This window comes from Solanum stenotomum, chromosome 2 (assembly GCF_019186545.1).
Source record: "Solanum stenotomum isolate F172 chromosome 2, ASM1918654v1, whole genome shotgun sequence".
NCBI classification, from domain to species: Eukaryota; Viridiplantae; Streptophyta; class Magnoliopsida; order Solanales; family Solanaceae; genus Solanum; species Solanum stenotomum.
Genome location: NC_064283.1, coordinates 38605390 through 38622249, shown reverse-complemented (window position 1 = coordinate 38622249; position 16860 = coordinate 38605390). Strand labels below are relative to the sequence as shown.

The 16860-nt window shown below is 38.0% G+C and overlaps 1 pseudogene; it reads right to left on the bottom strand.

Annotated features, from left to right (window-relative positions):
• LOC125854917 (uncharacterized) overlaps positions 1-9146 on the bottom strand; it is a 27323-nt pseudogene extending 18177 nt beyond the window's left edge.
• Positions 9147-16860: the final 7714 nt, after the last annotated feature.

Sequence of the window (16860 nt, the reverse complement as noted above, 5' to 3'; positions counted from 1 at the left end):
GTTTCTCCAATGAAAGGTGTGGTTCGTTTTGGTAAGAAGGGGAAATTAAGTCCTAGGTATGTCGTTCCTTATGAGATAATAAGAAGGGTTGGTAAAGTAGCCTATGAGTTGGGGTTGCCCAAGGAGATGGAATTAGTTCATCCGGTATTCCATGTATCGATGTTGAGGAAATGTGTTGGTGATCCTAACGCTATTGTACCTCTTGAGGTTGTGGGTGTTGTAGAAGATAAATTGATGTATGAAGAAGTCCCGGTTCAGATCTTAGATAGACAAGTTAAAAGGTTGAGGAACAAAGAAGTGGCGTGCGTTAAGGTGCTTTGGAGAAATCAACAAGTAGAGAGTGCTACTTGGGAGGCTGAAGCGGACATGCAAAGACGTTATCCTTATCTATTCAACTCCACTCAAGCCTAAGGTATTAAATCAAGTCTCTTTTACTCCATTGAGTCTTACATTTCAGCCCTTGAATCATTAATGTGCATATATGTTTTAATTGATGAGTTATGGATGCTTTACACTAAGTTTTGAAATCTTGAAGTGATGTTTAAATAAAATTTTTGCATTCATGTTGGGGCTGATATGTTCTTACTAAGTCTTGCCTTGTACGTCTCTTCCACATTCGGGGACGAATGTTCCCAAGGGGGAGATATTGAAATGACCCAAAAGGTTCTTAAAAATGTGCTTCGAAAGTTACCGGAAACTTGTTTAGCTATATCAAAAAAAGTCTGTTTCATTTTTCGAAAATCCGACTTCATATTCTTGTTTAGGTGGTCAAATTGAGTGGGGAATGGGTCTAACCCAAATTTTAGAGCAACCGTATCAAAATCCAAAATTTCCAAGTGAAGCCTTTTTCGAGGGTCCACTTTGGAGGGTCATATATCCTAGCACACAAATAATTGGGTGGCCCATAACTTATCCATGGAAAGCCCTTTGAGTTAGCTACCTAACGCACTTCGTTTCACCTCATTCGGAGTTCGGACGAAGAAGTCATGCCTATTTTCGTAAAATCCGTCCGGCAGGAAATGCAATTTCCAGTGAGCGTTTTTACTGTTCACCCGCTTCATTTTTTTTTCTAAGTGTTGGACCATTTTTCCAAAGGGCATATGTTATTTCCTATATACCATTAGTTCAATTCTCATCTCTAAAACATTTCCCAAAACACCTCTCCCATACTTAGACACATTTTTTCTCAAGTTCTCTCAAGAACCCTTATACAAAACCTTCCTCAAGATTGAAAAGACTCTTGCTCCAAGTTCCAAGCTTCCATTGAAGACACTCTCAAGACCTTCATAAGAACTCAAGGTATGTGGTGTTGAACTCATGGGTCCTTCCACCCATAGTGCCTAGACTCTATTCTACTCACTAATTCATGGTTTAAGTTAAGATTCATAAATTAGTCTTGTTCTTTGTAATAATTTCCTGCACATTGAATTTTAAACATGAAAAGTGATTGTTTTGAGCATGTTGTGACTCTAGAACTTGAATCTAAATTTGGAATGGATGTGGAGATTTTCATGTGGTATTGTGGGTGTTAAAAGGTGTTGTTGTAGGTTGTTCACTGGTTTGGCTGCATAATTACTACCCTATTTTCCATGCTCTTTGATTCCATTACATGCCTTCAAGGTGTTTGACAAAATGTCCAACTATGGAGAATTGATGAATCGATGCTTTAAAGCTTGAGTTATGAGATGTATGGCAATCCAGAGATGTGTTGATGACAAACTAAGCTTGTGTATATGTTCATTCCATACGTGAGATTGCATTAGAGCCTAATGGGAATTTCCTATATAAAGTGTTGCATGACCATGCCCGGTCCGGGGGAAAAGAACCGGACAACCATGTGAGAGGTTTATATCTCACCACCTAGGATGCTTGGGGTGTGACCAACATCAACCATGTGAGAGGTTTATATCTCACCACCTAGGATGCTTGGGGTGTGACCAACATCAACCATGTGAGGGGTTTATACCTTGCCACCAGGGTGTCCGGGTGTGAACGGCATCCCCCATCCTAAGTTGGGGTTATAGATTGGTTGGATCATGCATACACATATGATATCTACTATTAGTATAGATTTACTTAAACATGTTTTGACTTCACTTTGATCATGCATCCTCATATTGTTATTCATAATGCCTATGAAACTATTTCTTGTATTTCGATTGTGTCCTTGTCTATTGTTGTGTTGCACCCCGCATACTTAGTACATTCCAAGTACTAACGCATATTTTGCCTACATGATGTCACCATGTAGGGACCGGAGCTACTCTTGATCCTTCTCTCCATTCACGTGGCTAGTACGGTGCTTATCCGAGTTTGTTGGTGAGTCCTCAATGATTCGAGGGCTATGTTATGTTTCCTACTCCTATGTTTTGAGACTTTAGCTTGCAATTGTATTTTGACTATGAGGGGAGCCGGTAGTATGTCATGGCCCCCGTCCTATCTATGTATGTAGAGGTGTGCGTTGGACAACTATTTTGTAAATGAGCTTGACTCTTGTTTTATGATGTCATTTTGAAATGGTTTGCCCTTAGTCCCTATTTCCCGTTAATTAATGTTGATTGTACTTCTGCGATCGATGAAGTGTGATGACAAGTTTGAGAGGCTTGTTTGGGGTTCCTTCGGGTTCCTCATTCGCCATGTCACGTCTAGGCCCTAGGCTTGGGTCGTGACACAGAGGTAGGTCTGGGCCATTGTTTCACTGCTTTTATCTTCTGGGAGTCTACTCGAATTCCTTCACTAGACATAATATGCCCAAGGAAAGCAAGTGATTGTAACCAAAACTCTTATTTGTTAAATTTTGCAAATAACTGGCGATCTTTGAGAGTTTGCAGAACAACTCTCAAGTGACTCGCATGTTCTTCCTCATTCCTAGAATAAATAAGGATATCATCAATAAAGAAGATAACGAACAAGTATAAGTACTGTTTCAACACTCTGTTCATCAAATCCATGAAAGCTGCAGGAGCATTGGTTAGTCCAAATGACATGACTACAAATTCATAATGACCATACCGAGTTCTGAATGTTGTCTTCGGAATGTCGCTATCTCTAACTTTAAGTTGATGATAATCGGATCTGAGGTCTATCTTTGAGAAATGACTAGCACCATGAAGTTGGTCAAACAAGTCATCAATCCTAGGGATGGGATACTTATTCTTGATGGTGACTTTGTTCAACTGTCTATAGTCAATACACGTTCTGAGTGAACCATTTTTCTTCTTCACAAACAACACTGGCGCACCCCATGGCGAAATACTAGGTCTGATGAAGCCCTTATCTAGAAGGTCTTTCAACTGCTCTTTCAATTCCTTAAGCTCAGCTGGAGCCATTCTGTAAGGAGGAATAGAGATAGGCAGAGTATCTGGAAGGAAATCAATTACAAAGTCGATTTCCCTTTCGGGGGGAACTCCGTGAAGATCATCCGGAAACACTTCTGGAAACTTATTAACTACAGGGACTGACTCAAGAGTTGGGGATTCGAAACTAGAATCCTTAACCCGAACTAGATGATAGAGATAACCCTTATCTTCCTGGCCTTAAGGTAAGAAATGAATCGACCCATAGGCACTAAGCTACTACCCTTCCATTCTAAGATTGGTTCATTTGGAAACTGAAAATGGACAATCCTAGTTCTACAATCGACTGAGGCATAACAGGAATGTAACCAATCCATGCCTAGAATGACATCAAAGTCTACCATTTCTAACTCTACAAGATCTGCTTAGGTGACTTTCTAAGAGACTGTGATACGGCAATTTCTATATACCCGTCTAGATATAACTGGGTCACCGACTGGAGTAGAGACTAAGAAGTGTTCTGATAGAGTTTCTAGACTGACACCTAAGATTACTGCTATAAAGGGACTTACAAAAGAAAAAGTAGCCCATGTTGTCTTTCCACTGAGTGAACCATATGTGAGCCATATCCCTAAGCTGGTAGGATGCCAACTCAACCTTACCATTACCAGTGACTTGCATCACTCCAAAGATTTTCTTAACATTATCAATGAAGTTTTGTGGGTCCTCACCAACTTGGTACCCTAAAAACTCCAACAGATTCATCTTAACAAAATCTCGAACTATAGCTGCCATTGATCAACCATTTCAATTAGTAGGAACTTGAACCTATTGATTGTTCTGGTTGGTCATACTCTGAGTCAAAAGCTGAATCGCATACCAAAAATCTGCGTTTGAAACCTCAAGGTCTGGGACTGGAGGAACTGCATTAGCATTGCGTACATAGCATTCCTTGTGTAAGCTCTACGAGGAGGCATGATCACTGAAATGTAGAACGTCGAGTTAGAATGGAATTTAGATCATACCTTACACACGATAAGAGTAACAAGAAAATAAAGATTTTCTAAAACACTTTGTAGCCTCCCCCCTCATTAGATGTGGTGCATTTCACACCCATGAAAAGGACTCTACTTAGTGCGGCTTTTCAGACATCCTAGGACACTTAAACCTAGCACTCTGATACCAAGTTTGTCACGCCCTGAGACTACCATCGAGACATAGACACGGGACCTAGGACCACAAGTGATCCCAAACTAATGATCATAAGCATACTAAAGATAATAAATTGATGCAGAAGCTAAATCATAAATAAAAATGAAAACATGGGGAATACCCATATACTATAACTGAGATAAATGATAACTAATGAGTTTAATACAAAGAAAATAATAACTCAATACTAAGTTGAATCTATCTACGTCTGAAAATAGCCTCTAACTAACTAGAAATGTTGGGACAGGCCCCAGCTAAGTCTAGAAAAACTGAAACTAAGGACTAAAGATACTGAAAAGAAACTCATGACTATTGTCCTTGAAGAATGAGGACTCACCACTGATTCTGCTGAACTGGAGATCGGGAACCAATCTAAGCGTGATCTGGATGCTGAGAACCTGAACCTACATCACGAGAAGATGTAGCGCAGAGTATATGTCAGTACTTGAAGAGTACTGAGCATGCAGGATAAAATACAGCTGAAATAAAATATAGCTGAACAAAGCAAATAAGTATTGGCATAATCTAAATATGATATAGATACTGAATGTTGAGATAACTGAATGCATTGACCAATATATAGCATGTTGAAACTGAATACTAGATATACTGATAAATGGTCAATGCAATAGGATCTGACTGAATTGTGGGATCTACTAATAACCGATAATAAAATCACATGAGCTAAATGTGGAGTCTGATGTATACGCCCCATCGAGAGGACCCAATATACCCTGTCAAAGGTATAGAGGTATGCTGGCGTGATCACTGAAATGATTCCCACACAGGGGACTTACAACTTCCGTGGCTAGTAGTTCTGGGACTATTTGGGTACGTTGAACCCTAGTCTAACTCGGTATTATGATACTCCCAATGGATTAAGTGATTAACACATTATGACTGAATTTCTGTAAGTTACTAGATAGCTCGAACTGAACATGCAAACTGAGTATACAACAATTAAGCTGGTATTGATGCATTAATAACTTAGGCATGTATAACTGAATAACTGACATATCTGACCTAGCATGTGTAATTAAAGAACTAAAGAAATACATAGCTAAGGTTCTGAAATTCATGAAATAAACTAAGCAAGAACATGATAATCTGATTTGGAACATTTAAATAACTAATGCATGATCATCTGTCGAATTTCTAGAAACCCTAGGTCTGTGCATAATCATGGAATCAAAAATCTAACTGAATTCTAGGGACCTAATGGGAAAAAGGAACCCACTAGTGAAATCCCACATACCTGGTGACGAATTACATGGAGAAATCCTTCGATTTCTGGGGTGGGACTGAAGAAAACTTGTTGTGTTCTTGAACTAGGGTTGGTCACCCCTTGACTTAACTGTTATTGGAGTGATGGACGGATGGGACCTACAGGCCGTACATCGAACGACGGTCTGTGCTAGTCGATCGTAGTTTGTGTCAAAGGCTGGGTAATGGAGTCTTGATCCACAGACATAGACTGCGGACCGTGGTCTGACCTACGGACCGTGGGTCTATCCGTGGGTTGAGACTTAGTCAATTTTTTAAGCTAGGTTTGGGGAGGGGTTGCAGTGGTTAACCACGGACCACCAACACGGGCCGTGGTCTGACCTACGGTCTGTGGATAGCAACCGTGGGTTGCACCTGCAACTTCTCAAAATCTGCATTTTGGTCTATTTAGGATACGGGGTGTTACATCCGATGACTCAGAATTATCCCCTCTTTCACCATGAAGTGGCACTTCTCCCAATTGAGCACAAGATTGCACTCTTCACACTGTTTCACTACTTTGGCCAAATGGTCTAAACAACGATCAAAAGAGTCACCTACCACAGAAAAATCATCCATAAATACCTCAACAGTGTCCTCCACCATATCAAAAAATATCGACATCATACAACGTTGGAATGTCGCTGGAGCATTACACAACCCAAATGTCATTTGTTTGAAGGCGAAAGTCCCATAAGGGAAAGTGAAGATGGTCTTTTCTTGGTCTTCCGGAGCTATGGAAATCTGATTGTAGCTCGGATAACAATAAATAAAGCAATACTAACACTTACTAGTAAGTCGATCCAGCATTTAATCCATGAATGACATAAGGAAGTGGTCATTTTCTGTCCAAGCATTTAATATCCAGTAGTCCATGCAAACTCTCCATCTAGTCACGGGCCACATCAGAACAAGCTCGTTTCTCTCCTTAGGTACCATAGTAATCCCACCTTTCATGGGAACACACTAAATAGGACACATCCAACTACTATCTGCAATGGGATAAATAACTCCAGCATCCAACCATTTCATGATCTCCTTTTTAACTACCTCGTGCATAGGCAGATTTAGTCTCCTCTGGTGCTCAATACTAGGCTTGTGATCCTGCATGAGTTGGATTTTATGAGAACAAATTCTAGGTGGGATCCCTATAATGTCCGCAATAGTCCACCCAATAGCCTACTTGAACCTCTTCAACACGGAAACTAATGCCTCAACTTGTGACATATTCAAATCTACCGCAATGATGACCAATAAAGTACCATCTCTCCCCAAGAATACATACCTCAAATGTGATGGTAGAGCCTTAAGCTCCAATTTTGGAGCCTCTTCAATAGATTGTCTTGCAGGTGGAGAATCGCGATTCTTCATTTCTAACTCCAATCTCTTTGGTTTTGAACAGAATTCGAACCTATCAAAGTGTGGCGACCAATTCATTATAGTCTTCAATAACATCACCCTCAAAATTCATCATTACCGTTGCTAGTGCATCAACACCCAACCTTTCTTCAATAGGCACCTTAGAACTACTCTCTACAATATGATTCACCATTGATACCGACTTGAGCTCACTACTCTGCTTAATGGATCTACGAATGTTGAAAGTTACCTCTTCATTATTCAATCGGAACTTCATCTGCCCTTTCTCCATATCGACCAAGGTGCGCCCATTGGCAAGGAATGGTCTCTCAAGGATAATGGAAACCTCAAAATCAACCTCACAATCAAGTATCACAAAATCTTCCGAAAAGATAAAAGACTCCACTTTCACTAGTACATCTTGGAGCACACCAATGGGCCTCTTCACATATCTATCAGTAATGAGCAATCGCATCGCAGTCAGTTTTGGATCCCCTAAACCCAATTTCTTGTAAATAGACAATGGCATCAGATTTATACTAGCACCCAAATCGCACAACGCCTTCGCAAAATATAGCAACCCAATGGTACACGAAATAGTGGAGGCACAAGGATCCTTCTTCTTCTGCACAAGGGACCTTGTAACAATAGCACTACAATGTTGTAACCTATCATCATCTTCAAAACTCACGGCCCTTTTCTGTCACCAAATCTTTCATAAACTTTTCATACCCAGGCATTTGGTCTGAAGCTTCTATCAACGGAACATTGATGGAAAGCTACTTCAACATAATAATAAACCTACGGTATTTTCCTTCTTCAGTCTTCTTCACTCTGTGGGAAGGGAGGTGGAGGTCTAGGCATGGGAACAACTTTTTGGGTTAACTTCACTTCCTTCTCTGTAGCATTCTCGGACTCTCCAGTAACCTCAATCTCATCATCATCAACCTCAACTTCGACCTCAGACAGCATAGGTGGATCAATAGTCTGCTTACCCCCTCAAGTGGTGATTGTTATACAAAGCTCATCATTCTCAGATTTTGGATTGTATTGCTAGGAAGTGTGTCAGGCTGACGTGGGTTAACTGTTATAGATAATAGAGTCATTTGCTATTCAATTTTCTTGATTGACACTGCATGGGCATCTACTTTTTAACCAATAAAAGATAATTTGTTTCGGATCTCCTTCACATTCTCATCAGTCGAATCAAACCTCTTCATCATCTTCTGCATCATATCCTCAGTACGTGACATACTACTCCCAGCTTCCCTATAACCAGATTCCCAATTTTGAGAAGGAACATAAGGACCACCCCTATCATTTATGTTGCCATATTTGTTACGATTGTAGTTGTTGTCGCGATTGTAGTTCTCAACCATAACACACTAACCCTCTCGATTGTAGTTATCATAGTTTCGACCTTCGTTTCGTTGATCTTGGCGCAATTATCTGAATTGGAACCTTGGGCGTTGCCTTGGAAACCCCTTGTCTAATCATTCACTGCATAAGTATCCTCTTCATAGTAGCACTTCTCAACCGATGGTGGATTTCTAGTCAAATGATTCACATCATTTACCTTTTTGGCACCTCCGCTCACATGCTTCAACACTATCCCAAATTCGGTCCTCATCTGAGCCATCTCCTCACGAATGTCATCAGCAGATTAGTTGGGTGTAGATTGGATTGCAAAGTGCTCCTCCCAGTATTTGACTTTCTAGTGCTCCAAGCTTTGTTATTTCAGGAGATTTTCTCTAATTTCTCTGATATCTGCTCAAAAGTGCACTCACCATATGAACCTCCAATGAGAGTATCAAGAACAGCCTTGCTATTGTCATCCTGACCTCTATAGAAGTATTCCTTCAGCGACTCATCATCAATGCGGTGATTTAGAACACCTCTTATGAATGCAGTGAACCTATCCCACGAAATACTCACAGACTCTCAAGGTAGTTCCACGAAGTTGTTGAGCATATCTTTGTAGTTCAGCTTCTTTGACACTAGGAAGTACTTGGCCATGGACACCTTCTGCAATTGATCCCATGTGTGAATCGAGTTATATGAGAGCTTAGTAAACCACACAACAGCATCACCGGCCAATGATATAGGTAATACTCTCAACCTAATTACATCCGTGTCTAATTCTGGTCAACCCACGTAACTCTTGCAAACACTCCTCAACTTGGCCATGTGTGTATCCACCCTCCAATGCCAAACCAGAGAACTAACCCCTCGTTGTAAGCATCTGCATCAAACTGCCAGTCACAATGAATGTATGCCTTGGAGGTAGAAGAGGTAGAACAATAGGTCCTTCAGATTTAGTGGTATTGAAGTCGACTCTATAGTTAACACGCAGCCTCGATTCTGCTGGGTTCTGTACCCTCAATGTATCTCCCAGTAGATTACCACCATGATTCTCAGCATTCTCATTATCAACCCTAGGAGGCTGCAACTCAACTTCATCACCTAGATTTCCTCTGATAGGTTTGACTGGGACTCCTTGATTATTCATCCTTCACAAAGTTCGATTCAATTATGGATCGTAAGGAATCAGTGGTTCACCTCGACTCCGTGTACTTGGCATACACTAGAGTGGGAACCTGAGAGAGACAAAAACAAAAGAAAAAGTAAAATTAGGAAATAATTGACTAAAGTTCAATAATGTAGTTCAATACGCTCAAATTACACCTCCCTAAAGAAGTATAAATGATTGTTGTCAAACAAAGAACCCAACTAGTAGGTCGGGGTCGATTCCACGAGGAATATGATTTAGACTTAAACTTAACTTACGATTATATTTGTTTAGTCAACGCATTTCTCAAACAAGTAAGTAAGGGGGGGGGGGGGGTTTGTGTAACAAATTATTGATTGTAGTTTAGAAAACTAGTAAGGAAGATTTGAACTTTGGTTGTTATCAATGAGAGAAAGTAAGTAGGGTATATGTGTTCCCCATAAGCTCATAACGCGATAATCCTTACAATAGTAATCTATTCTAGTGTATCACATGCAAAGTGGTAAGTTATGTATCTCTAAATCCTTGGTCCGGCAAATAGAGAATTTCACCCGCACCTTGGTCCGGCTATGTGTGTATAATTTACTAACCCTTACTTTTACCTCATATTAGACATCACATCAATGTATGGCTTAGTTTTCACCCTCTACCAATTGACATTAGACTATTTGATAGTATCACACTAAATCTTAATTCTTTTCTTATTAACTACCTCATTGGTCCAGCAAGTAGAAACAAGGCAAGTTCGAACGTTGCGCATCGTTAAAAAGACTTCTAGACGAAAGATTTATCAATGCATGATTCAACCCTATTCAAGAACTACTTAGTGTTATTCATACTTTGCTAATCGCTCATGGTTCTCACAACCCTAGTTGTGGATTTAGTTACCCATGCTAGCAAGAACACAATTCATATTTTTAGAAGAATTCATGAACTTACGTAATGAGTAGAAGAAACCCAAAATTTCCAATTGAAATTCAAAGCCAAAATCTTTATAAATCAAAAATAGGAAATCAAATTACTATTGTTTGCAAGTCAATTCCCAAGAACACACAAAGAACTAAATTTAAACAATTGTAGCTTACCCCAAAAATGAGGTTTACATACCATATTTATAGAAAACATAATCCCAAATAAAAAAGAAACAAAATAAGGAAATAAAACTGCTAGACACAACTTCAATCAACGAGACTGACCTACGGACAGTGGATTGATCTTCGATCGGTTGGTCCCTTCTGTGGCTCAGGACTTAGGCAAATTTTCAAAACTTGGAGACTTCAACTTTCAGATACAAACAATGGACCTGCAGAAAGGACTGTAGATCGATCTACGATCTGTGGGTCCCCTCTCGTGGCTCCATTCTTAGAACTTTTCATCAGGTACTATAACTCAAACTTTCTTATACAAATGACGGACCTACAGGACGGCCCGTAGGTCGACCTACCGTACATCGATGAAGATCGTAATTCCACACTTAGTCAAGACTTCTCTGATACTCATCTATGCCACCAACCTACGGAGTGTGAATGGACCTACGGTCCGTAGATCACCTACGTAGGTGGCTCCTTCTGCAGAAAATTAGTTGTTGTCTCTCTCAACCTCATCCAAATCTATTTCCTACAAATATAGCCAAATATTCATCAGTTCTAATACAAAATGGCCCTAGACACACACAACTCTTAAGTGAAATGTATCAAAAATACCGTAAACTCATGGTATATCACCGATCCAATCGCCATGCTTGTTAAGAAGAATGATGTTTCCAGGTTGATGTTACATGCACAACAAATAGAAGAGGAAAAGCTTAAAAGGAAAACTAGGGATTTAAAGAGGGCAAGAAAGGAGGATGGTGAGTCTTCACATTAAAGGTCCAAAGAAGGAAATCTCTCTCAAGGTAAGGGTGGTAGTGAGAAAATATTTCCCGAGTGTAGGTAATGTTGGAGAAGACACGAGGGTAAATGTCTAACCTATTCTAATGCTTGATTTGGGTGTGGAAAGAGTGGTCACAAGAAAAGAGATTTCCCAATCCTTACTTCTAATAGAAGGGAGGGTATGCAAGATCAAACTCAAGAATATTATGAGGGTTCCCCATATGCGGTAAATGGTAAGTTATGGTGTTTTAGCTTGTGGCTATGCATTTCTTGATATTGAGTGTTTCATTTGATATGGTATGACTCCATGTCAGGTGAATGTGTTTGAAGTAGTGCTTGAAAATCCATGTGGAAACTTCTTAAGTGTTTACTTGTATCAATGGTTTAGTGGTGGTTAAGACATTGGTATTATGTCTAGATTGAGGGAGATGGATTTAAAAAGACTAGTGGGTTTGCTCTCAAGGAGGAGATAGTGTGCCTCATGGTTTGTACGTGAGTAGAACTATGTTAGTTTTGGAAGAATTCTTTTTTATAGTTTCGTGGGTGAAAGTAAGACGTAATGTGATTTCTTAGTATCCTTATCTCTTTCTTTTATCTTCGAGTCTATCTTTAGGTCATAGCTCCCCATGGTTCACTCTTTAGGATTCGGGTGTCTTCATCATCCTCATGTTTTCTCATGCATGCATGCTCATGGAATATTTGATTTTCAAAAATATGAGTTAGCTTACTTGATTGCTACATGATTATGTGCATTTGAGTATGTGTTACATGTGAACTTCATGATATGGATATATGAGTATGATTTAGCTTTGAGATGAGGATTCCTCCTTGTATATGTGAATTTTTATGATTATATTCATGATGGGCTGCTAGTTTTGAATCGTTTCCTTTAAGAGGTGTCTAGAAATCCATTCGAGGATGAATGTTCCCAAGATGGAGATAATGTAACACCTCAAATTAAGAGAAGGGAAAATATTCACTTCATAGTCGACTTGGCGATCCACCAAGTAGAGCCCCATGCCTTTTTGGCTTGATTTCAACATCCAGTGTTCTGCGACTTTAGGCGAGGTAAGTCGAGTTCACAATTCCACTCTCCGTGTTTCCAAGGTTGACTCCACATAACCTAAGTTGACTTAGCCCCCAAGTCGACTTATTGTAAATTTCGGCAAACTAAAGGCTCACTTGGAGAGTCGTCGAGTGGCCATTTGCGAGCTCCAATATTCCTTATTTTCAGTTATTAAGTTAGGGTCTTAAAAGTCTTCTTAGATTATTTTAATTTGGTGTTATGTTGTTTTACCCTTCATCTAAAGACCTATATAAGAGTTCTCCCCCAAATCTCCCCCATTTAAGACTCATTCTCTTAAGAATCTAAAAGAAGATCAAATCTCATCTCTGAAATATTTCTTTCTAGGACATTAAGAAGAAGAAGGGTTCAACCTAGGGTTTCAAGTCAAGTTTCAATTCATCCATGGAATTCCCAACTCCAATTTACAAAGTTAGAATTCTCCAATTGATTTAGGGTTTCCTTTCATGTCATGGGCTCCTTTCAATGTTGGGTTATTTGATTGATTTATGAACTCTTATGCATGAATTGAAGTGATTGCATGATTTTAAGTTGATTTCCCATGAACCCATGCATAACCCATGTTTTCTAAGCTATGTTGATATAATGTGGGTCTCAGACTATGAATGATGAATGTACGAAAATATGCATATCTTCTCTTAATGAAATAGATGAAAATGAATTTGAAGATGCATTGACTTTGAAACCATTATGAATCTTATGAATTATTGAAAAGAAAACATGTTCATGAAAGTATGTTTATGACTCAAGAAAGTTTATAGATGATATTATCTATATGTTCTATGAAGCTTGGCCACATGACATGAATGACATCTAAATTTGCCTTTAATGCTTTTCGGGCTATTTTTCTAAATTATGTCTTGTTTAGTATGGTATCCGAATATGCCATCAATGATTATAGGCCACGATTTCAAAACTATTTCCATTAGTATTAGTAGGGCATCTCTAACATGAAGTGAATGAATTTGGGCCTTAAAAGTTGTTATGAAAATAACATGGACAGTGAAAGGTTTTCTCACACATAGTCTAAGGAGCTATCATATGATAAGGCATGCGGCGACTACCCATGTCTCTTTATGAGAGAATAAGTCAAGACTTAACTAATCCGTGGGATTTACGCTTAGCATCAAGAGGGTATTAAGATGGAAGCCTTGATGTACTGGGTTTGTAGATGCAATCTTCTTATCCCTTACCTATGTGCCCCCATAGGATGACTGTCTAAAGTAGACATTAGCTAGTGGATCCACTTAAGCATAGAAGTTAATGGTTCTACCTTGGAAAGTAGGACAACCTTTTCCGGTGTGGGAGACACCGACGGATCATGTAATATCTCATATGGACTCTATGTCGGTTAAGACAAATTCCCACAATAATAATGAACTAAGGTTACTTCAAGAAGAATCTCACATGTGTTCAAAGATGATGTTCACTTGCATTGATCATGGTTTTATAACTTATGGTTTCTAACTCTCAAAATACATATTTTAGTTTGATCATTGCTTACTTATGAAAATGTCCCTTTTTAGCATGATTTCAATGTTTTATGCATGACTATCATACTTCGTACATTTTTTTGTTCTAACGCATATTCTTCCACTTTCTTTTATAAAACTATTGGATTTGAAAATGATGTTTTACTTCGTATGTTCTATTTCTTATGTTATGAATGCTAAGTGGCTTGTATGGGGTCCTATACGCCATGTTACATCTCGGGTGTTCCCCTAGGTCGTGACACATCTAGTACATCAGAATTAATTCAGGTGTAGCCTTTAGATCATGTTCCAAAACTGAAAGTAATGAAAGACTCAAAACAATAAATGTATGTCCTTGAAGTGTGATGTATCACCTAAAGATCGAAATCTCCTCAAAGAACTCAGAACTGTCAGACCCTACATATAGGGAAATGTAGACAAGAGTATGTGTTAGTACAAAAATGTACCAAGTATGATAGTCATGAATAAAAACATTTGAAATTAAGAAAAAAAGGGATACCTTCATAAGATTCAATGACCAAACGAAAACATGAGATAAAGAGTTAGAAAACATGAGTCATAAAACATGGTAAATGTACATAATCATCATCTTCAGCATGTATGAGATACTTCCTTGAAGTAACCTTGGTTCATCATAACTTGTTTGTGGGATGTAATATTAATCGACATGCAAGACCATGTGAGCTAGTAAGATGGAATCCGATGTCTTTTACACCGAGAAGGGTTGTCCTATTGCCAAGGTAAGGACCATGAAATTTTAGCTATTTTGGATCAACTAGCTAATGTCTATATAGACAATCCTATGTTGGCTCATAGTTTATGGTACATGGGTAATCGCCACTTGTCCACTCGGTGCTAAGCTTAACTTTCGAAGAATAGTTCTTAATCATATTCATCTTAGCTCTTAAAGGAACATGGGTAATCGTCTCTTGTTCTTACATATGGCGACAGGGTAATTGCGTCTTGTCTTTCAATTAGGGAGAATGGGTAATAAACTTTTGCCTTAACAATTGTATAGCTTCTTAATATTTTGTTCATTTTAGGTGAAAATGTCTTTCAACCTTAAGAACCCTTTTTATTCGAGAAAACCTTTCACGTACATGCTTTTATGTTTATGAGAAATCCTTTCAACAACACAACAATGACATCATTATTGATACACTCTGAAAGAATCCTTAAAACATTTACATCAATTTCATAAGAACATGCATAATTCCATAGTTCACCTTTCATAGTTCAAAACCAAGATGCAATCATCAATTTCTAGAAAACATGGGTTAGACATGGGTTCTTGGGGGATCATCATAAAATCATGTAATTACATAAATTCATGCTTAATAGATCATAAAACAATCAAATACATCTGTAGACACGTAATTTTTTACCGAACTTGATGTTTTACACAAATTCTAGTGGTTAAATATTTCTTTTACTTTTAAATTAAATATTTTGATTTTATCATATTTTAGTAAGTTTAGTGCAAAAATATTCGAAAACCACAAAAATAGAGTCATGTTTTAAGTTAAGTTTTATTTTCAATTTATTCAAAAGAGAAGAAAATGTTCAAAAAATATATGTTTTCTTTTAATGTATATTTAATAAATAAACTAGTGTTTCTTAATTATATTTTTAATTAGCTATTTAACTTTTCTTAAATTTATAGTAATTTAAAATAATTAGTTAGTAATTTTAATTATTATATTTATATTTATATATACTACACACTACTCCACTACCCCACTTCCTCACTCCATATCTACCCACTTCCCACACACAACACTCCCTCACACGTACATCAACACACCCATTCCCACAACACACCACCCCCTATCTACATATACTACCCATTCCCAAAAAGAAACGAAGGAGGACACACAGCAACACAAACGGACAGAAAAAAAAGAAAACAAGAAAAACATTTTTTCATCCCAAAAACAAAAACACACGAGCAAACAAAAAAAAACCAAAAAATACACATCCTTATTTTATTCTTCTTTTAAAAATTCATCAACACATTCACATCTTTTCTTCCTTACCCATTCTTTTTCATATCAACACAAACACATATACCATCACAAACAACCTACAAAAGTTGTGGGTGTTCTTATCGAGTTCGGTTAAGATTTTGCGGTATTCAAATTTACTTTATCTTCTTATTTAATTTATTCATGGAATTTGATGTAATTATTATGATAAGTTTTCATACACTTTTATTTTATTCATAATTTGATTAAAATGAAGAATGTGTTAAGTGTTATATCTCTTTAATGAATGAAAGTAACTTTATTGATGGTTATTTTTATTTATCTATTTTTGTTCATTAGTTGTGATTAACAGGACCCTCCTACATAATGAGATTTAGATTAACAGAACCCTCCTACATAATGGGATTAGCAGGACTCTCCTACATAATGGGATTAACAGGACTCTCCTACATAATGGGATTTAGATTAGCAGAACCCCCATACATAAAGAGATTTAGATTAGCAGGACTCTCCTACATAATGGGATTAGCAGGACTCTCCTACATAATGAGATTCAGATTAGCAGGACTCTCCTACAATAGGATTAGCAGGACCCTTTTACATAATAGGATTTAGTTATTTTCTCCTAGGTAAACACTTCTTACTCGGAGACGTTATTTTTTATTTTTTCTCCTAGGATAAACGCTTCCTAGTCTGAGTTTATTTTTGAAAATTTACATTTGCTAATAACTCACAAAATTTTTCCAGTGAAAACTGGGGCAAAAATTTTGTTTATTTCTTTTGTTTGT